General features: G+C 47.3%; 1 long non-coding RNA gene and 2 pseudogenes across 2 annotated transcripts in view; all 3 read left to right on the top strand.

Moving 5' to 3' along the window:
• LOC146182663 (uncharacterized) overlaps positions 1-13,058 on the top strand; it is a 77,165-nt gene extending 64,107 nt beyond the window's left edge. Inside the window, exon 4 of the long non-coding RNA XR_014708654.1 lies at positions 12,969-13,058. This is a non-coding gene — a long non-coding RNA (uncharacterized LOC146182663). The remainder of the gene's footprint in view (positions 1-12,968) is intronic.
• On the top strand, positions 1,260-8,165 carry LOC146182665 (uncharacterized; annotated as a pseudogene).
• Positions 8,202-9,596, top strand: LOC146182664 (uncharacterized; annotated as a pseudogene). The gene is made up of 2 exons (XR_014708653.1): positions 8,202-8,456; positions 8,590-9,596. The product of XR_014708653.1 is annotated as an uncharacterized LOC146182664 (transcript).
• Positions 13,059-21,490: the final 8,432 nt, after the last annotated feature.

The following is a 21,490-nucleotide window of genomic DNA, read 5'->3' as shown; positions in this document are numbered from 1 at the left end:
CGACTACGAAGGCACTGTTTACACACTGTTAAGCTTGGGAGCAACGGTGACTTCAGAAAAGGCTGTTCTGTTCAGCCTTGGCGCGACCGAGAGTACGCACAGAACATTTCTCAAGAGAAATGAGAAAACTCGTCGCTGAAGGTGCTGCGAAGACTGTGCTGGAAGCAGAGTGAGTCATTTTTGAAGCCGGATCCGAATTTCTTGCATGTCCTGATGCGAACTCAACCTCGGCGGTTTTAGAGAATGAATCTCACTACAAAACTTCTTGAAAAAACAACGGTCACAACAAGACATGCACAGATGACAACAACCACAGGCAAATTTGTGGAGCGAACTGACACATGCAGAGTGGTATACTACTTTCTGTGCAGTAAAGTGTGAAGGTCGTTCCCCGTGCTACTGAGTGCAAGATTAGGTTGAAAGCTTGATCACAGTGATGAAGATGCACACTACATGTTTATTTATTCAAATACCTCACGGGCTCCGATTGGAGTATTATCTGAGGGGGGGGGGGGGGGGGGGGTTACATAACATGGGGTGCGAAACAGAAGCATGTAGGAGATGGTTATTTTAACATCGTTATGTTCAAAACGTTAACATTATACAATGGCAATGTTGTGTCAAAAGTGCAGAAATCAAGAGAAGCGTATTTTGCAATTTGTGTTGCTGTGTATCGCTGAACAAGGTATATACAATGCAACAGTGCTGTCATAAGAATCTAAATAGAACTTTCGCTAACATTACTAAAATATTGTTACGGGGTAGTTCGCACCCCCCGCACCGCACCCCCAACGCACCGCCTAATGTGACAATATATATCTAATTTCCTAGGTGAGTTTGCTCAATCATGCGAACAGAACCTTTAGTTGTTCGTACAACCCCTTCATGCAATTGTGCACTTGCATAAGTAAAATGATAAATGATGACAAGTTTCTCATGTCTTTTTCTATGATCTTTGGTAGTAGCTTCACTACTTTGCACATTACATTTTACCTAAAACAAGAATACTCTTCACATATCGTTGTGACTAAATTGTGCGTAGCATGAGGGCTTAATGAAATGAAATGCCTTATTTCTTTTCAAGAGTCCCATGCGTTTCATGCCGCTACCTGCGCAAGTCCCTGCTGACACGAATGTCTCGACTTAGAAACCGTCGTCACAAGAAAGCCACGACAGCGGCCAAAAAGCTCAGGGCTGTATTGCAGGAGCACAGGCGTCTGTCCAAGAGGCTACTAAGCCTGAAGGGGCAAATTGGGAGCATGAAGGCCAGAAATTCTGCAACAAAAGAAGAGACTTTGGCAGAAAGTACTGCTATGTTACCCAGAAAACAACAGGACAGCGTGCGGCTCTGCTTTGATGCCTGCAAAAAGAAGAGTACAGGGGGCATGAACTTTGCTAAGGAGTGAGTACTTGTGTGGATTTTATAGAAAATGAGAAGCCCAAGACTCTACAGGCACATCAAGAAGCACACATTCTTGTACTTCCAAGTAACACCACTTTGAAAAAGTATACTGCAGCATATTGCCGCGAAACCTTCAAAACAGTATTTGTTGTTGTTTTTTTTAACAGCCGCCGGCATACAGGCTTATCACTCTGATTCTGGACCGCGTATCAGTTCCGTAATCTTTGTTTGTTAATGCTCGATGTCGCGAGTCACACCTTTATCAGTTTTGTTGTAGCGCAAGATGCACCGAGATCTGTCTCGAAGGTTCCGGCCACTCGGGTGTCTTTCCACAATGTTCTAGCCCGTGCTGGTAGCTGTTTGCGACGCTATCTAGATTGTTCTGTGCAGCCTTTAAATTGAGCGTTGCCGAGTGTGACGGGCATTCTTTGTTCGACGATCGACGAGCACGTTTCTTTCTATCGCCGCCGCCGAGTTGCTTAGTTCTTTTGCGGGCGCAAGTCAGCCCAAATAAAGAGTTTCTTTAGTGCTATCATCGACCCTTCATTTGTGTCGTCGACCTCGTCACCACTACGTGACATCTGGTGGAGGTGCTGCATTTGATCCTTGAAGCGAAGACCCAAGCCGTGTTCCTGTCGCCCTGGAAGACCAGCCTACAGGTCACCGAGCCAGCCGCCAACTTCAAGGCCTACAACCCGAACACGGTCTGCTGCCTGACCCCATTCGATCTCGGAAGGCATCGACGCTGACAATGGCCCAGCCTACAGCACCGGTTGTTTTCGTCCAACCCCGTGAGCCACCCCTGCTTCCATGGATTACCGGATGAAGATGCTGGAGACTGGATGGACCTTTTCGACCGTGTGGCAGAATTCAACGGCTGGAATGACGCCGCGAAACTTAGGTAAGTCTACTTTGTTCAAGGACATGCCCAAGTTTGGTTCGAAAATCATGAGGCAACTATGAAGGATTGGGAGACTTTCAAGGAAGCGTTTCTGACTGCCTTTTCAAGCGCCGTCCGAAAGGAAAGAGCCCAGGCCCTCCTTCAGTCAAGACTTGAACTCCCTAACGAGCCTGTCCTGGCGTATGTTGAGGAGATGAAGCGCCTGTTTCGCTCGCCGACCCTAATATGACCGAAGGTGAGCAAGTCAAACTTTTATTGCGAGGCGTTAAAGAGTCGCTCTTTGCGGGTCTTGTGCGAAATCCGCCAAGAACTGTGGCAGAATTTGAAACGGAGGCGTCTACTATTGATAAGACGTTGGCCACCCGGATGTGCCACTACAAGCGACCACTTCAGCCGGACTGCTCAATCCACTACCCCAGCGCATCTACAAGCGGAGAGAACCTTCGGGACCTCGTCTGCGAGATCGTGCGAGAGGAGCTCCGCCGACTGATGCCATCATCGCAACAACCGCAGGTGGCGACGCTCGCGGACGTCGTCCGTGAAGAAGTCCAGCAGGCGCTGCGCGTTCCTCAAGCGACGGCTGCGACTGTTCCAGCACAAGAAGCAACAGCGATGAACTACGCTGGTGCATTACGTCGCCCTCCGCCCCGACGTGATGACTTTCCCAGCACTCGCCGCTACCGTCCTGTTCCCGAAAACCGCCCCTTGGCCCCCGCCCGCCAAGCCTACCAACGACCCCCAAACCCCAGGAAGTGCGACGCCTGGAGGACTGCAAACAACCGGCCATTATGCTTCCACTGCGGTGAGGCTGGCCACATTTTGCGCCACTGCCCGTACCGACGAATCGGCCTCCGCGGATTTGCAGTCGACGCTCCACGACCACGCACAGGTGAACGACCCCAAGAAATTGACAACTATCTGCGTAGCGGTGAGATTGCGCCACCAAGCCGTCGGTTGAGATCTCCATCGCCTTACAGGGCCCGCTTTGCGTCGCCAGGCCGTACCTACGATGAGAGTATGCGCGGAAAGTCCCCAAGCCCGCGCAGGGGACACTAAACAGAGCAACCTTTGGAGGTGAGGTTGCTCAACCGCGAAAAGACGAACATCCTCCGCCGCCGAAGACCACTAACGACGACGCAGCCGTTTCACCGCCGCTCCACACGACGTCATCGACAACACGACCAAAGTGCAAGCAGACACCGCCGCCCAGCGAAGTAACAACGGTATGCCCCGGCCATGACCTGAAGAAACGACGGAGCCGAGATCGGACACTAAGGCCCACGTGCAATGCGAGGACGCGAAAAGTGACCTTGAAGTTGATGTCGACGGTCGCAGAGTCACTGCCCTAGTAGACACCGGAGCTGACTATTCAGTCATTAGTGGACCGTTAGCCTCTCAGCTAAGAAAAGTTACCACCGCTTGGGATGGCCCGCTGATTCGCACAGCAGGTGGCAACCTGATTACTCCATCGGGACGATGCACTGCAAGAATAACCGTAAATGGGCGTACTTACCCCACCAACTTTGTGGTCTTGCAGCAGTGCTCCCGCGACGTGATTTTAGGCATGGACTTCCTAAATGAACATAGGGCTATCATCGACCTGCGATCCAAGCTCATCAAGCTCTCTGCAGACAAAGCCATTCCCGCTACGACGACGTCGCTGCAACACATACCTCTAAACGTCCTCGATGAAGAATTGACCGTCCCGCACCGATCAAGCATTGCAGTCTGCGTAGGTAGCGCAAACATCGAAACCGTTGAAGGCATCGTCGAAGGAAATATCCAATTGCTCTTAGAACGAGGTATCGGCATCGCAAGAGGCATCACGAATTTCCTGAGAGGTCAAGCTCAGGTTCTGGTAACAAACTTCACCGAAGAATACTGGCATCTCAACAAGGGCACGACGATCGCTTTTCTCGACGAATTAGCTGATCTCAAAGATGTATTCGCCCTCCACGACCAAGCGCTGGAAGACGCACCGGACCTATTCTGTCAGCCCACATTTGACATCAACCCGGCATTGACCCACAACAGGAAAGACCAGATTCTCAGTCTGCTTCAAAGCTACGGGGAGTGCTTCTCATCGTCATCGAAGGTACGACAAACACCACTGGCCAAGCACCGCATAATAACGGGCGAACACGCCCGACCTCTGCGCCAAAGCCCTTATCGTGTATCACCGCGAGAACGCCAGGCCATTCGCGATCAAGTTGAGGAAATGCTGCGTGATGACGTAATCCAGCCATCGAACAGCCCCTGGGCGGCACCAGTCGTCTTGGTGAAGAAGAAAGACGGCACACTTCGCTTCTGCGTTGATTACCGCCGCTTGAATAGCATAACGAAGAAGGATGTCTACCCGCTTCCCCGCATCGACGACACTCTCGACCGGCTCTGCAATGCAAGGTACTTCTTATCGATGGACCTGAAAAGCGGATATTGGCAAATTGAGGTCGACGAAAGAGATCGCGAGAAGACCGCATTCATCACACCGGACGGCCTTTATGAATTTAAGGTGATGCCATTTGGCCTCTGCTCCGCACCAGCCACGTTTCAACGAGTAATGGACACAGTCCTGGCAGGCTTGAAGTGGCAAATTTGTTTGGTATATTTGGACGACGTTGTTCTCTTTTCGTCAAACTTTGAAGACCACCTAAAACGACTACAGACAGTGCTGGAAGCCATCAAGTCATCGGGGCTAACGCTAAAAGCAGAGAAGTGTCACTTCGCCTACGAAGAACTCCGATTCCTAGGTCACATCGTTAGCAAGGACGGTATTCGCCCAGACCCGGAGAAAACAGCTGCAATCGCACAATTCCCACCGCCTGCCGACAAGAAAGCTGTGCGCCGATTCCTTGGGCTGTGCGCTTATTATCGACGATTTGTCAGAAACTTTTCGCGGATCGCCGAACCGTTGACGCAGCTTACAAAGGCTGACGTACCTTTTAAATGGGAAGCGCCGCAAGGAGAAGCCTTCGACGAACTTAAGCGCCACCTGCAATGCCCTCCTGTACTTGGCCACTTTGATGGAAACGCCGAGACCGAAATTCACAACGACGCGAGCAGTGTAGGCCTAGGAGCCATTCTCGTCCAGAAGACTGCCAGACAGGAAAAAGTAATCGCCTACGCTAGCAGGTCTCGCACAAAAGCCGAAGTCAATTACTCGACGACCGAGAAGGAGTGCCTTGCGATCATCTGGGCTACTTCTAAGTTTCGTCCATACCTATACGGCCGACCATTCAAGGTGGTAAGCGACCATCACGCGCTCTGCTGGCTGGCTAATTTGAAAGATCCTTCCGGCCGCCTTGCCAGATGGAGCCTACGACTTCAAGAATTTGACATGACTGTAGTCTATAAGTCGGGCCGGAAGCATTCCGACGCAGACTGCTTATCCCGCGCTCCCGTCGATTCTACCCCGAAGGACGATGACGATTACGCCTTTTTGGGACCGGTAAGCGCCAGCAGTTTCGCAGAACAACAGCGATCAGACCCTGAGCTGAAATCGCTAGCCGATTACTTGGAAGGAAAGACCGCTTCCCCTCCTGGTGTGTTCAGGCGACATTTATCATCCTTCACGTTAAACAATGGCCTCCTCGTGAAGAAGAACTTCGCACCCAACAAGACCGCACAGCTTCTCGTAGTGCCTAAAACCCTTCGGCAAGAAATTCTGCAGGCGTTGCACGATGAGCCCACAGCAGGCCACCTCGGATTTGCGCGCACGTTGCGTCGAATCCAGGAGAAGTATTACTGGCCGCGACTGCCTGCCGAAGTTGCCCACTACATGAAGACGTGTCGTGAGTGCCAACGACGCAAGACGCCGCCGATCAAACCAGCAGGACTACTAAACCCGATTCCGCCCCCAATCCTGCCCTTTCAACAAATTGGGATGGGTCTCCTCGGCCCCTTTCCATCTTCGTCTATGGGTAACAAGTGGATCATCGTGGCCACTGACTACCTTACCCGTTACGCCGAAGCAAGAGCACTACCAAATGGTACCGGGGCAGAAGTCGCCAAATTTTTTTGTCGAACAAATTCTCTTGCGACACGGCGCCCCAGAAGTGCTCATCACGGACAGGGGAACGGCGTTTACGGCAGAATTGACGCAAGCCCTCCTGGAATACAGTCACACAAGCCATCGACGAACAACTGCGTACCATCCCCAGACCAATGGCCTTACGGAGCGCCTGAACGAAACGATCGCTGACATGATCGCTATGTACGTCGACGCTGAACACAAGACCTGGGACGCCATCTTTCCGTACGTGATCTTCGCGTATAACACGGCAGTCCAGGAGACGACCAGAGCGACTCCGTTCAAGCTTGTGTACGGTAGGGAGCCCACGACGACGCTCGATGCAATGCTACCGCACGTAACCAACGAGGACAACCTCGACGTCGCCGCCTACCTGCAGCGTGCAGAGGAAGCTCAACGACTCGCACGGCTGCGTATTAAAGACCAACAGCGCACCGACAGCCGACGATACAATTTACGACGACGCCACGCAGAGTACAATCCAGGAGACCAAGTGTGGGTTTGGACACCTATTCGCCGTCGCGGATTAAGTGAAAAGTTGTTGCGTCGATACTTTGGACCATACAAAATCCTTCGCCGCGTCGGACCACTGGACTATGAAGTCATTACCGACGGAACGTCAGCATCACAACGGCGACGCGCACGCCCAGAAATTGTACATGTTGTGCGACTGAAGCCATATTACGCGCGTTAAAGAATGTGTGGTGTTTAAAATTTGCAGTGCTTATGTTTAAGTTTCTCTGTTCTGGAACATCGAGGCGATGTTTTTTTAAGGGGGGAGTAATGCCGCGAAACCTTCAAAACAGTATTTGTTGTTTCTTAAACAGCCGCCGGCATACAGGCTTATCACTCTGATTCTGGACCGCGTATCAGTTCCGTAATCTTTGTTTGTTAATGCTCGATGTCGCGAGTCACACCTTTATCAGTTTTGTTGTAGCGCAACATGCACCGAGATCTGTCTCGAAGGTTCCGGCCACTCGGGTGTCTTTCCACAATGTTCCAGTCCATGCTGGTAGCTGTTTGCGACGCTATCTAGATTGTTCTGTGCCGCCTTTAAATTGAGCGTTGCCGAGTGTGACGGGCATTCTTTGTTCGACGATCGACGAGCACGTTTGTTTCTATCGCCGCCGCCGAGTTGCTTAGTTCTTTTGCGGGCGCAAGTCAGCCCAAATAAAGAGTTTCTTTAGTGCAATCATCGACCCTTCATTTGTGTCGTCGACCTCGTCACCACTACGTGACAATATAAAAGAAGCTTTGGATTCAACAAAAAGGTGATGAAAATCCTCAAAGAAAAAACAAGCGAAATGGATAGCTTTAGTCGTCACGGGGGCCTTCTGATTGACGAAATGAAGTTGCCAGAGCCCCCTTCAATGGAAAGGTGTGCAAAGTTGCGTGGATTTGTTGATCTCGACTCATTCACACCTCCCGAAGACGCAGGCCTTCCATGCGACCATGGAATGGTTGTCAAGTTTGTGCCGTTCACTGGAAAGTTTTCACAGATAATAGGAGCATTTGGAGCAAACGGAAATGTCAAGGGGAAAAACCTCCTGTGCAAAATAGCTATTGAAGCCGTGATTTTGGCTGAACAAGCGGGGCTCTTTGTAGGTTTTGTGACCTGTGACGGTGCCTCCTGGAATCGGAAAATGTGGACACTAATGGGAATTAAAGCCTCTGCCAGCAAGATTACGTGCGGCGTGAAGCATCCTGTTGACGCAAAAAGCAACCTGTATTTCCTTTCAGACTTCTCGCATCTGCTGAAGTGCCTACGCAACTCACTGCTGAAACGTGGCTTTAATACACCAGACGGACGAGTAAGATTTTATCTGTTTTGAGCGTTCCAACATAGTTATTCTGCAGAGTGACTAACAATGTGTATTTTTATGATGCAGATTTCAACATATTTTGTTAAAGAAGAGTTCAACTATGACAAAAATACCGTTACACTGAAGGAGATGCCGGGGCTGACTTCGAGCCATCTAGACCCGAATGATTTCGAAAAAATGCGGGTCACTCTCGCGTTCCAGCTCTGGTGATCGTGTGCCGCGTGGCTTGCATCATTACAAGGACAGGCTTGAATCCAGTTACGGAAAAGGAGCCATAGATGCTACACAAAAATTCTTCAGGTAACATGTTTTGTACTCTCCATCTGTGCATGCAATAAGACAGCATATGTGGCAGAAAGTTGACTTCAGTTCTGAAATTAGTATTGCTCTCTAACATTTGTAGTGACAGTGGATCTTTGTTTTTTTTTTTCAGGATTATCAACCAGCTGATAAAAATAATGACATCGCGCTTACACGTGGGAAGCTCTCTGGCCAAATTGAAGAAGTGCTGCTGCATTGTCGGCTTTCCTGGACTACATCACTGAGTGGGAGGAGCGCACAAACACTGCAGTTGGCTTCATCAGCAAGACAACGGCTGTCGGCTTTAGAGTGACACTGTCTGGAGTGTTGTGCCTGTTAGAGTATTAACCAAAAAAGCTGGGTTTAAGTACTTAATTACGGCCAAGTTAAGTCCGGATCCAGATGCAAACGTTTGTGGAGTTGTGCGGCAGTCGTCAGGGTGTAATGACCATCCTACACCTGAAAAATTATTGATAACTGTCAACTGCCTGAGCTTTTACAGCATGGCCAAACCTGTGGATGGTGCCAGTATTGAGCCACTAGTCCTCACAGCTCTACTTCACACAGGAAACACAGACCGGACAAATACCACAACCTTGGAAGACACAACTGGCTGCTGTATTTCAAAGGGGGGCCTCGATTCCCTAGAGGATACCGGCAGCCAGAAAGCCAACGGTGCTCCCAGTGAGCTTAGTAGTTGAAAAAAAAGTGACTCGCGCCTCATCTACTGCATGGCAGGATATGTCACCAGGAAGTTCGTGAAAATAAACTGGATATGATGCACGTCGCACTTTTCTGCTTGTGAGCACTGTAGAGGGGAGGTCAGACCTGCACTCAAGTTTTACCAGCTCCCCTGGTACAAGTGGACTGCTGTATCCATCGAAAGAGCTTTCTGAGTTCATTAACTACTTAGAAAGTGCCTTTACGGGCTGCTTCGGCACGAATCAGTTGCATGCTGACAGCATTCTGGGTGTTCTGTCACTGCTCAAGACCAAAACAAAAACAATTGAATACACAGTCTATGAAGGTGAAGTAAAGTCGAAGGTTGTGAAGTTTTATATTGTAAGACGGCTCTGATTAAGGGCCTAAACAAATCTAATGATGAAAGGCGTCAAAGGATGAAATGCCTAAAAGCGCGCAGGTGCCTGTGATGCTTACTAGCAGTACTGCTCGTTGCTGTCGCAAAATAAATGTTGACATGTTTTGCATCAGTTGGCCATTATGTTTTAGTGGCACTTGCCATCAGTGGTTTATAATACATATCATTCCTGTCCAATTATTGACATGTTTCACGGCTTTTTATAGCCAAAACCAAGAACTTAATCGTTTTTGCGCAATGCTGTAAGAAAAGATTTTGCATGTACAACAGAACTTTGATCAGTGATACCCTGCTGGCTCAAAAGAACAAGTTCATAGGGAAGTAAACTGAGCGCTGCGTGGTGTCTGAATCTAAGCCTTGCGCATTGCTGTTGCGATTTGCGCCCGCGGGTGCTCTTGAACGCGCCGACCTTGTAACATTTCTCGTCTCTGCGATTCCAGGCTGTTTCATCAGGAAGCGCGAAATTGCTCCCCGAACGCATTCCTGCGCTCCGTTTAGTTTTGTTCGCGTCCATAGATTCCGCGTAAATTTATTTCGTTTCCGCGCTGACACCATGGCTTTTCGCGATTCCGATGTCCCAAACGCGTTATCTGGTTAAGGGCTTATTTTGTTATCAATGCATGAGACGGATATTTAATCAGTATTCAAAAAAAAAAAAACGTTTGCTAATGGTAGACTCCGTTTAGGCTGAGGCCAGACATACACTTGAACTTGTGGAGTGCGCGGCAGTTACAACTTACCTGACGCGCACACGGAGGGGACGACCAATTTCTGGTTTTTGTCGAGACAGCAACTGCAAGCATTCCGAAACACACCACAGGGACATATCTGGCGCACCACTGCGCCGATGACCCCCTGTTCGAATAATAATAATAATAATAATAATAATAATAATAATAATAATAATAATAATAATAATAATAATAATAATAATAATAATAATAATAATAAACCGTACGCCTAGACAAGGCCAAGGGGCCGCCGCGCCCAGCCAATGCAGTTCGATAACAGCGCCCTCTATTCTCTCGACAGCCAGCGCCTCGCTTTGAGCGCCTCGTTCGTCCCACTTAGACTCTTCTAGTAGTACACTCTACTCGCAGCAGACGCTGGCGCCATTATCGGGTCGCCCGCCTTGCTAACACGCGGAAACATCTTAGCGGGAAGCGTTTCCTTATCGCGGTGATCTTCTGCTGTACTTTGGCTGAAACAATCGGGGAGTTTAGGAGAAATAGTTTTTCGTAGTTTTGCCAGAAAACAAGAAAAAATGCTGCTCGCCGAAAGGTTTCATTGGTTGGTTGGTTTTGGGGTTTAAAGTTTCAAAGCGACTCAGGCTATTAGAGACGTCGTAGTGGTGGACTCCGGAAATTTCGACCACCTGGGGTTCTTTAACGTGCACTGGCATCGCACAGCACACGGGCGCTTAGATTTTCGCCTGCATCGAAAAGCAGCCGCCGAGGCCGGGATTGGATACCGTGTCCTTGGGCACAGTAGTCGAGCGCCCACTGCGCCCCTCCGGCGGGTGCCGAAAGGCCACAGAATTGGCCGGGCGCATTTACGAGCAGACTTGCGGGAAATTCTGTCCAAAGCGTGGACGACTGCTAGTTCACGCCTGAATCGTTTATTCGCGGGCTATGCGTTGATCGGGGCTCGAATGTCATTGAGCTGCGCTTTCCATGTGTCTCTCCGTGGCAGCCCAGTTTTATTGAATGCCTTCCCTGGCGTGTAGTCGTATGGTTGTTCGATCGCAGGCTCGACCCGAAAGCTGCGCTTGTGTTTTCGTGATCAACGCTACATCATTCACGTCGCTCTATGTGCCATCCAGATTAGATGTAGTACGTATTGTCCAGCGCGTATTCATTTGGTTGTTGGAGGTGGGCTCGAATCGAAAGTTGCTCTTCGTGTGTTACGTTGTTTACGCTCCGCCGCACGTGCCACTCGCTTTGAATGTCCAGCTTTGACATTGTAAGCATTGCGGTATGTATTCGTTTTATTGTGATTGGGTTCTTTCCCGACCAGAAAGTTGTACTTAAGGTTCATGAGCTGCGCCGTTCAAGGCGCTCGTTGTGCATGCATGTTGGTTAGGTGTAGCGCCTATGAGGAAATATTCGTTTCGTTGCAGTGCGATTGCTTTGCTTATGAACTCGTAGAAACATTGAGGTTCCCGTTGCTATATATGCAGAGTTCCCACTATTCATGCATGCTACCTGCAGAACAGGTCACGTTTCATCTTTGTCATACATGTTCTAGCCGAGTAAGTAGGCCGTGCGGATTAACTGCAGCTACCCTGAATGTACCACAACTGTGCACATAGTATTTGAGAATTCAACCAAGGACATCAGCTAAAAATACTCGCAGTGGTTTCAAAGTCGTCGTCACTGCCGCTAATTATGCTTTAAAGGTATACTGAACAAATATACAAGAATATTGAGAAAGCACGACAGTTGCATTGTTGAGACACGATTACTCTAGTATAGACACATAATTCGGGTTAGTTTTGAGCGGATGGGCTGTGCTTTTGACGTTTTCTGAGCGGCCGCCGAGTAGGAAGCAACGCGCTCCTGACTGTGAGCTGGCGTATGTAGCGTCACATTTACACTCAGCAACGTCATGGCCCCAGCTGCCCCGCACCTGAGCTGGTTGACCGGCTACCCGCAGTGTCGGTTTCCCCGCGTCGCGCCGTGCACAGTGCTGTGGAGGGTGGAATGCTGCAGACGAGAGAGGTCGAGGGGGACGCGTACGGAGGGCAATTGTTTGAGCGCTGAGAGGGAAGGATGAGTTGTGTGCAGCGTGGTTTAAAGCTGCGCGCTGTGCCAGCTCTCCTGTAGGAACACGAGCAGCAGTTTTAGGACATGCTGCATTTTATTTTTTTTTTAACTTGTCCGTCCGCGCGCTTTGTGAATCCTGAGTGCCACGAAGGAAGGGAAACGTCAGCGGGTGCGATCGCTCACGATGTGAGGCAGGTAAAAGTGACGTGTTATCCGGTTTTGTCAGAGCTTTCATAGGAGGCCGGAAGGTGCGGCGATTTATGAAATATTCATTAAAATACTTCCTTTCCGCTCATATCTCTTCATGGAGTGTGTTGTTTTAGTCACTCAATGCAATAGCTGCCATCTGCGCTAGAAATCTCGGCGGCGATTTTTTTTATTCTGTATACGTTTAAAATCTGGCGGGTTGGCACTTTCATTGCGCTTATATAGGTAGTTGTAAACGAATTCACTGAACAGGGAACACACTCATTGACCGAGATCACCTTTAACAATAAACAGTTAAATACGGTATTGCTATGCTTATGGCGTGCTGAAATAATAATAATTGTACAGGCTTTTAATTCTTTTTAAGAACAATCATGGTTTATATTTTTCTTCTGCGACCTGTATAACATAATTACATAGCAAATCCCTTTTGTCTCTTAGGATCATTACTTTACTGAAGACACCGAATCACTTCAGCCAGCCACTTCCTAAAGAAATCAACGTGCGTGCTTTGATAATCCTGAATAAAGGCAATATTTCCTTTTACAGCGCTCGAAGGTTTGTGCAAGCTACTGCGAACAGTAGCGGTTAAGTTACTGCGGCTGTATACGCTTCTGTACGTTATGCACGACAATTGTGTAATGTGGGGGACTGTCCTCTTACGAGCCATTATTGCATGTGTTGATGAAATCATTTAACTCAAAGAGATGGTTTCGATCCCGGCTGCGTGAGCAGCTTTCCAATGCAATCAAAGCTTAAGGCGCTCGTGTACTGTACGGGGTGTAGATGAAGATGATGATGATGAAAACGTTTATTGAAAGCCACATTGGCTTAAATTAAGGGAAGGCTGATCGGGTCCCTAGTCCGGGACACCGTTGGTAAAAGCCGCTGCCCGTTGTTAAGGATGGCGACAACTGGTTGGCGCGGGAGCTGCCACTTTTTTCCATCAAGGCAAGCAGTCTCGATGGAAAGAGGTGAACGGTCAGGAAACGGCGACGGCGAGACGCCACTTGGACTGGCCATCACAAAATAAAGCCGGAAAGGAACGCGGGGTTGTTCCGCCGGTCAGCGATAGCGGTCAACTACGGGCCATCGGGAAGAAAAAGTTCAAGTGTCTCCCGGTGTCTCAAGCATGGGTCGGTACCCTCAAGGCGGTCACGCGGACATCTCTTCTGTGAAGTCGAGCGGAGTGACAGACGGTGTAGTTTCTGGCTAGGCTTCTTCAATTCGTCTTGCCGTCGGCGCGCGGCGGCCCGTTCGGCGCAGGCGTGCCCCATACCATGAGACGCCGGCAGCCACCGATCGACGCAGGTGTGTCCCAGGCGATGAGACGCCGGCAGATCCCTAGCTCCTCGTTTGCTGTCTCGACACCGCCACAACGGCTTCCTCCTCACCCTCAAGTGTAAACGTACGAGGGGGCGTGTGTGCGAGAGTGAAAGTGCGTTAATGTGAGTGACAATAAGGCGATAAGGAAACTCCCTCGACAACGAGCCCGCCCTTCATCTAGGGAACCTGGGAACATGAACCCTTTAAAACTGTGTGTGTGTGTGTGTGTGTGTGTGTGTGTGTGTGTGTGTGTGTGTGTGTGTGTGTGTGTGTGTGTGTGTGTGTGTGTGTGTGTGTGTGTGTGTGTGTGTGTGTGTGTGTGTGTGTGTGTGTGTGTGTGTGTGTGTGTGTGTGTGTGTGTGTGTGTGTGTGTGTGTGTGTGTGTGTGTGTGTGTGTGTGTGTGTGTGTGTGTGTGTGCGGGCATCGTCAGTTCTTCTCCGGAGTTCTTCTCTACTGCTCCTAACAATGTGAATAAACACGTCTTCGTCCTTCCACTCCCAACTCCTTCGCTCAGCGACACTTCTTCCGGAGGTGAAGCGGGCGTCGATGCGGCCGAGGATCCGTCCAGCGGCACCTGAGTCCCACCACCAACACCGTGCTCTTTCGACGAGGGCTCGTTGTTCCTTGAGGTCCGAGCTGGTCAGGGCCGCTCCCAGCCTTCCCACGTTAGCTGATTTATTATGTCAATACAGGTATTTTGTTGACAAGGGGTGTAGATAAAAACGGCCCCGGAGAAAAGGTCCTCGGAAGATACTGCTCCATAAAAAACGTCCCCGGAAGAAATGGCCCCTCGAGAAGCGGCAACTAGGAAAAAACTTCCCCAGGCAAGAACTGACCCTAAAAATGGTTTCTTTCGGGAAACACACATGACCAAAAAAGATAGACTTTTTGCCATTCATTCTTGGCTTTGAGTTAAATGTAATCATTTTTAACCTGCGTCCTCTGGATGCCCTAGATGTTTACAAGAACTGCTTAAAAGCATGGTGAAAGAGCCGTCTGGCTCTTTATACGTTGCGTCGTTCTGAGCTCCGCAGCTCGTTAAGCAATCATAAGAAAGGTCTAATCAGCTTAGTAATACTGCCCACTGAGAAAGGTAAGGTACAAGCGGATCAGCGTGTGGTAGTCTCAGGGAAGCGCCCAAAGCAGAAGGCATTACTAGAATTACCTCCGACACCTTCTGGTGACGAGGTTTAATCGTTCCTTTTGTGATGGTGTAGAATGATGATAAGGCTGATGATAGTGTAAGCAGGACGAAGCTTAACCGGTTGTACATCATGGCCCCCCTAAACCATCGCTCCAAGCTTCTGGTCCGGTAAAGCCGGTGGTCAGCTCGTCTTTTCCCCGCAAACAAAGCGAAAACGAGGCTTTGTCAGTGTATTACCGCTGTCATCATATTTTTTTATGAATGCCAGCATCACTTCGATGTTGGCGGTAAATTCCAAGCCGACAGGTGAAACCACTGTAATAAAGTTAACAAACATAATCCATTATTGCAGCTCGCCACGGGAAAATGAAGTCTACGTCCTATAGCGCAAGACTTCAGTCTCCGCCTGGGAACATTTTTTTTCTTAATTCACAAATAGCGACATTTTTTCCTGGGACGTTTCTTTCGGAGACATTTTTTCCGGGGACGACTTTCCCGCGGGCGTTTTTATCGTATCCCGTACTGCACGATGTCAGGTGTCCGACATTACCGACAATATCTACAAGTGAATAATATTCTACTGTTAGGCTGTAGCTTCATGTGAAGCACTAATTGGTATGGTTCCTATTCACGAATCAATCCAGTTCGTTTTGCATATTCTTTATCACAACTATGCTACAGTGAGCAAGGAGGTAATCTTTGCCGGCACACTGCACAAACGCTATAAACGACTGCAACCGTTCTGAGTCTCTTATCAATAAGGTTGTGACGTACCCAAAACAAAACAAACAGTATTGAGATAAAACAGACGAATTCCCACCTGTGCACTAAGTACCACAACAAGCGGAATGAGCAAACGCGTCATTAAAAGACTCAATTTTGGAAGTTACACACCCAGCGGTTCATATAAAACTAAATTGCACGTCTGCTATATTTACGCTCAAGAGTGTTTAGAGCCACCTTATACGAGCAGCATTGAATTTCAAATGATATCGCAAGAAAGCGCGGCTAAAACAAAAATACCGCGAGCTTGGTCGTGTCCCCCTATCCAACGTGTACACCGTAATCAGCATGACCTCAGCGCTAAATGCTTTAATAATAAGTTCAATGCGGATGGGGGTGGTTACTGAAGCAACTTATTTTTCAATAACCCACTCTATGATCATCGTTCAGTGAAAACTAAGGTAAAAAATGCAATGAACGATGCATTCGAGCGCGCCAAAGGGCAAACGCTGGAAACGTCTGCTTGCTATCACTGACCAAGGGGGCGCCACCGTCGGTGCCCGGGATGCATCGAGAGGATGCGCGCCGGCGCAGTAGGAGAAGAGAGGAGATGTCGCTATATTTAGTTTATTCAGGGATTTTAAACGGGACCTTTAGCAGCGCCACCTGCGTGGATTCTGCACTACTACTGCGAATTACAGCCCCTTCGAGATATCAGGCGTATTTCTTTGTTGCATCAGCTGTTCATTTTCATAAAGGCGTGCATCACAACACGGCAAATCGTTTGGCACCAACCGGAACTTCCTGCGACAAACAGTTCGGCTGTAATGGCCGTCTCAAGGGCGGAAAGTTCGTCGGTGCAAATCCCATACATACTAAGACGAAAACCTTTATAGGCTCATCAGCATTAGCAGGATCTGTGCGTTCACGAGATTCCATAGAATTGCTCGGGAAACCAGCAGGGTTCTATTTTTACCGGAAATCAAACTCCTACCCTTCCGCTCACCAGCCGAGCGCGTTAACAGATTACACCACGCCAGGCTCGTGAGAAAAAATATATTACGTCTCGTTATCTAGCGTTCCTGCCATCTTCGTGGCAACGTAGGGGCACTACGAGGACGCCTTCAACCGAGTCTACAGGAGGGCGCGTGGCGCACTTCATTTACCGCCAGCTATGAGCACTCAGCGCCGCAACAAGCGCGCGCCACCGCTGCCAAGTGGAGCTGCTCACCTCGAATCCGGCACGGAAGAAGCACTGTGTGATCGGCGGGGTTCTGGCAAATAAACACTACAGTAAAATCAGTCCCATAGGCTTTCGCCGTATCGCTCTTAGGGGTATTCAGTGCCTCAAGAATTTTGGGGCTTTTTCTCAATTAGCAATTTTATCCTCTGCAACATGTCAGGCAATTTTGAGATTATTTAGAACAATCTCAGTCAAACGGGAACAATCTCCGTCGAACACAAGATTGGGTAAATATTTCGAGTTACAAACACACTCGTTATATCAGGAACATTTATTCGTTATATTAGGTATTGCATCGTATAAATGATAACACGAATGCAGTATAGCCAAAAAAGAACATGTGGCTCGACAAGGATGCGTTGTCACTTCACGCAAAAACTTCTAGAATGCAGTCAAATTGTCAAACAGGCTCAGCCATTCAAGCGGCTAGGGCTGGGCTCGAAAACGTGCCGCACATAATTCGCACTGTCGATGAAATTTCCACGCATGGAGTGAGCATTTTCATCAGCGTGAGTGACCTGCATTTTTGTCATCCAAAGGCTGTGGAGGCTCAGCGCCATTACCATGAGAAATGGTATCATCATTTTTGACCGGTAGAAAACGAATTTCATGAGCAGTGGCTGGTAGATCTTTTTTTTTTTTGTCAAAGTTATCTGAAGGCCATACCAGTGGAAAGATGCCTCCCAACATTCTTTAAAGGCACACTTCATTGTTTCAGGTTTGTCGCGGAGAAAACCAATGGTCGACCAATGGCTTAAAATACCTAAGGGAACAAAATTTAGTGCACCAAGACAAGGACAGAGGAAGAAGACACACCCAGCACAGTGTGTGTTTTCTTTCGGAGTCCTTGTATTGGTGCGCTACATGTTGTTCCCTTAGATCATGTACCAAAAAGCCCAAGTATCTACCCTTTTAAAATACCTTTCTCGTGGAGCTATGCTTTTATGGGGGAGGGAGGGGAATGTTTTAGTGATGTCTAATGAAAAATAGCTTTATCGAGGGTTTGTGGCGTTTTATTGACCCTGTAAAGGGCATTTTCTCCAGAGCCACGAGGAGCTTGAGGTTGTTGCTGACTAACGTAGGGATTAGCCTTTCGGGTTCTGCCTGAAAATGCTGCCCCGTAGCGCCACTTAAATAATAAATAGTGTTCACGAGTCAGCCACACATAATCACATGTAACAGACAATATACGGTACTTCTGTCGCCATCTGGACTCCAGATCCCAGTCGTGCAGGAAAGTTAAAAGAACTATAAGCCCTCCTAAACATACAAACCAATATTAAGACATTAGCTAGGTAACTGTATATTTTCTTTCATTGAACACTGTTTAAATATTCCGAAGAGAAACGTACTTTAAGCATGCAGGTTACAACTTCCGACCAATGCCCTTTCAGGGATTCAAGTGCATTGCTATAGGAAACAACGAAGTCTGGCAAATCCTTTAGACGCACCTGTATGATTGTGCGCAAGAAGTCTTTCTGGTCGCCCAAAACTTATGGAATGAGAATAAATTTGCCGAGCAAACAAGTGAGCCAGATCAACACCCCCGCTGCAAACCGATTGGAAAGGGTTGGTGCGACTGTATCTTGCCCAACTTGAACATCAAATGAAAGCAACGAAAAAGCAGCGCATCTTCTTCACATTAGCATACACGTGAAAAATACTTGTAGCATACACCACATTCTGCAACAAAAAAAAAATGTTGCAAACTCTCGCAACGTCGAACATTGAAATATCTCTAACTTTGCAGTTTTTAGACCTCCCCTAGCATACGCCATGGAGTTCTGGCATAGTGTTCGCAGCCGACGCTCATTGTTCCCACATTAGTTTCTTCTGAAGATAACAACCAAGCTACATCGGTGCTCCTAGGCCTGTTCTAACATCTTCTAACACAAGCATACGACGCAAAAACTATTGTTTTCAAAACCTTCTTCAACTTCCCTTCGACTACCAAACAGATCTAGGTAATATGTATCGAATTCTCCTTTAATAGAGACTTTTAATTAAGCGTTACCGCTTACCGCTACCGTATACCGCTCCCGAGCGACGTCAGTACAGGATGCGCTAATTGGTCCCTGCGCACGGAGCCCGCCGGAATTCGACAGGAACGTGGCGCCATCTGTCGTCCTCGGGGTCATCTGCGCATGCGTACTGATGCCCGCGCGATTAACACTCCTACCGCTAATCGCGTCATCTCAGTACCGTACGAATCTTTTTCATCTTATTCGCCCCACCGGCGTGATGCAGTGGTTAGGGAGCTCGACTGCTGTGCCCAATATTCAATTCAATTAAATTCAATTCTTTATTTCTTCAAGAAATGATACATCCTGGAAAGGGGCCAAAGATAAAAGCTGTCTCGTCAGCTTGACTAGGCCATGACCCCCTGCAAACGCAGTCGTGGTTTTATACAGCATCATAAATACCTAGAAATTATTATATTGACATGTTCGAAATTAGTTTGGAATATCGGTACTAGATAAGTGCAAAGGACACATCACTATACCAACTAAGCAAGGAAGTAAACAGATTAGCATATAAGCAAAACTAATACATACATGTTGAAAGAAAAATATTAGAAAGCAAGCACATATTAAAAGCATATACATCTACTCATTCACTCCTTTTCCATAAAATATATTCACAATTCTTTAAGACCATAACTAGACACACATTTATGCTAATTCAGAAGAAATGGCATGTTATGCTGTAATTGTTTCGAAACCTTGGCAGGAACCATACTTTATCACTGCGTGTGGATAGTGTACCACGTCTTCTTTTTTAAAGATGCGAGATTCGTCAAAAAAAAAAATTGAAAAGCTGAACTGGAAAAGTAGAAGGAGCGGAGAAGACGACACAGATACAAGTATTCTTTTTTTTTTTATTTATTTACATGATACTGCAGACCTCTTTGGTCCAAGCAGGATGGGCAAAATCAGTGTTAAGAAGAAATAACAAAGAAAAGGAGAAAGTTTTGCGTGTCATGCACAGATACACTTCTACAAATAACCTGGAAGCATGAATTGGTACAGATAGCCGTTTTGATTATGTCGCTATCAAAAAAAAAACGACAATAACTCTCTCAGAGGTCAAAAACATTGCAAACTCTAAATATACTCTAATAGCTCTAAATATACTGTAGCTTATGAAGGCACTTCGAGTGGGAGACAGGTATTCTAAGTTGGCAATATGTCGCATGATCCTCTTTTGAAGCAAAAGCATCTTCACCATGTTTCCTTTTGTAACCCATGCTAGGCTATAGGCGAAGCAAACAGTACAAAGTAAATCTGGGTTTTTGACTTGTGTTGGAAGATGACGTTGGCAATGAGCTAAAGCTCCTGTTACTGTGGCTAGATTTTTTTACAAACCTCTCCTATACGTTTATCTCAAGTTAAATTGGCCGTAAACGTGACCCCGGGAACTTTATGTTCATTCACTACTTGAAATTCTTGGCCTTGATATCTGGCAGCAAGGCATGTTTGTACTATTTCACTTTTAGCTCTGAATATGACAATTTTCATCCTCTTAGGATATGCACTAATACAGTTCAAAGTCGGCCAGAGGTATAATTTTTCAAGTATTTGATTGCATTTTGGAATTATGTCATCAACGTTAGCATCTGAAATTAATATGCTGCTGTCATTTGCATATTTTATGGTTGGATCAATATTCACAATATCATTGTTGTATACATTAAAAACAAAGGCCCTAACACGCTGCCTTAAGGAACTCCATCACTAATAGAAAAGAAGATTGCTGGTTATCTACGCACATTGACTAGTTCTCGTTGATTAAATACGACGTTATTAGAGCCAGGGGTGTTCTGGTGGATTCCACACAGTGAAAGCTTGTAAGTTAGTATATTATGGTAGAGACAGTAAAACGCCTTACTGAAATCGATAAACAAGCCTATAGTAAAAAGGTTATTTTCAATATTTTGTAAAATATTTCCTTAATGGTTAGTAAGGTAGTTTCTGTTGATCGCCCTTCACGGAAACCACATTGTTCGTCACATATAATATTCTTAGCATGAGCCTTACATTCTTAGCCTGTTTCGAGAATCAAATTGAAAATATGAGCGATAACAGATGCTATGAATTCTATGACATACTTCACTGGCTTTATTTCAATGTTATCTATGCCTAAGGCCTTGCTGTTTTTTATGTTCATGAATGTTGTGTAAACCTATAATTCATATCTAGGTTCAAGGAAAAAGCTGTCTGCGCATCTGTTTCCTGGCATTTGGGAATTCGTTAACTGGTTCATAGTTAACCCAACATTAGTGAAGTGACTACTAAAATGATCTGCAAGTATTTTCCCCAACAGCTCACTACCTTTATGGTTTATCATTTACACTGATGTGGTTTTGCCTCTCCGGCCCATGACATCATTTATCAACTTACAATGTTGGGGTTTTTATTTGTAATTCCAACAAGTAGTTCATAATACGTTTTCTTCGCGCGTCGAAGCTCAGCGTTCAGTTTGTTTCGTGTACTTTTAAATGTAATCATTATTTCCGGCGACGAGTA

The sequence above is a fragment of the Amblyomma maculatum genome, chromosome 7 (assembly GCF_055883805.1).
Source record: "Amblyomma maculatum isolate TAMU_Amacu chromosome 7, ASM5588380v1, whole genome shotgun sequence".
Classification (NCBI taxonomy): Eukaryota; Metazoa; Arthropoda; class Arachnida; order Ixodida; family Ixodidae; genus Amblyomma; species Amblyomma maculatum.
Note: the sequence above shows the minus strand (reverse complement) of the source record. Positions and strands in the feature narration are given on the sequence as shown.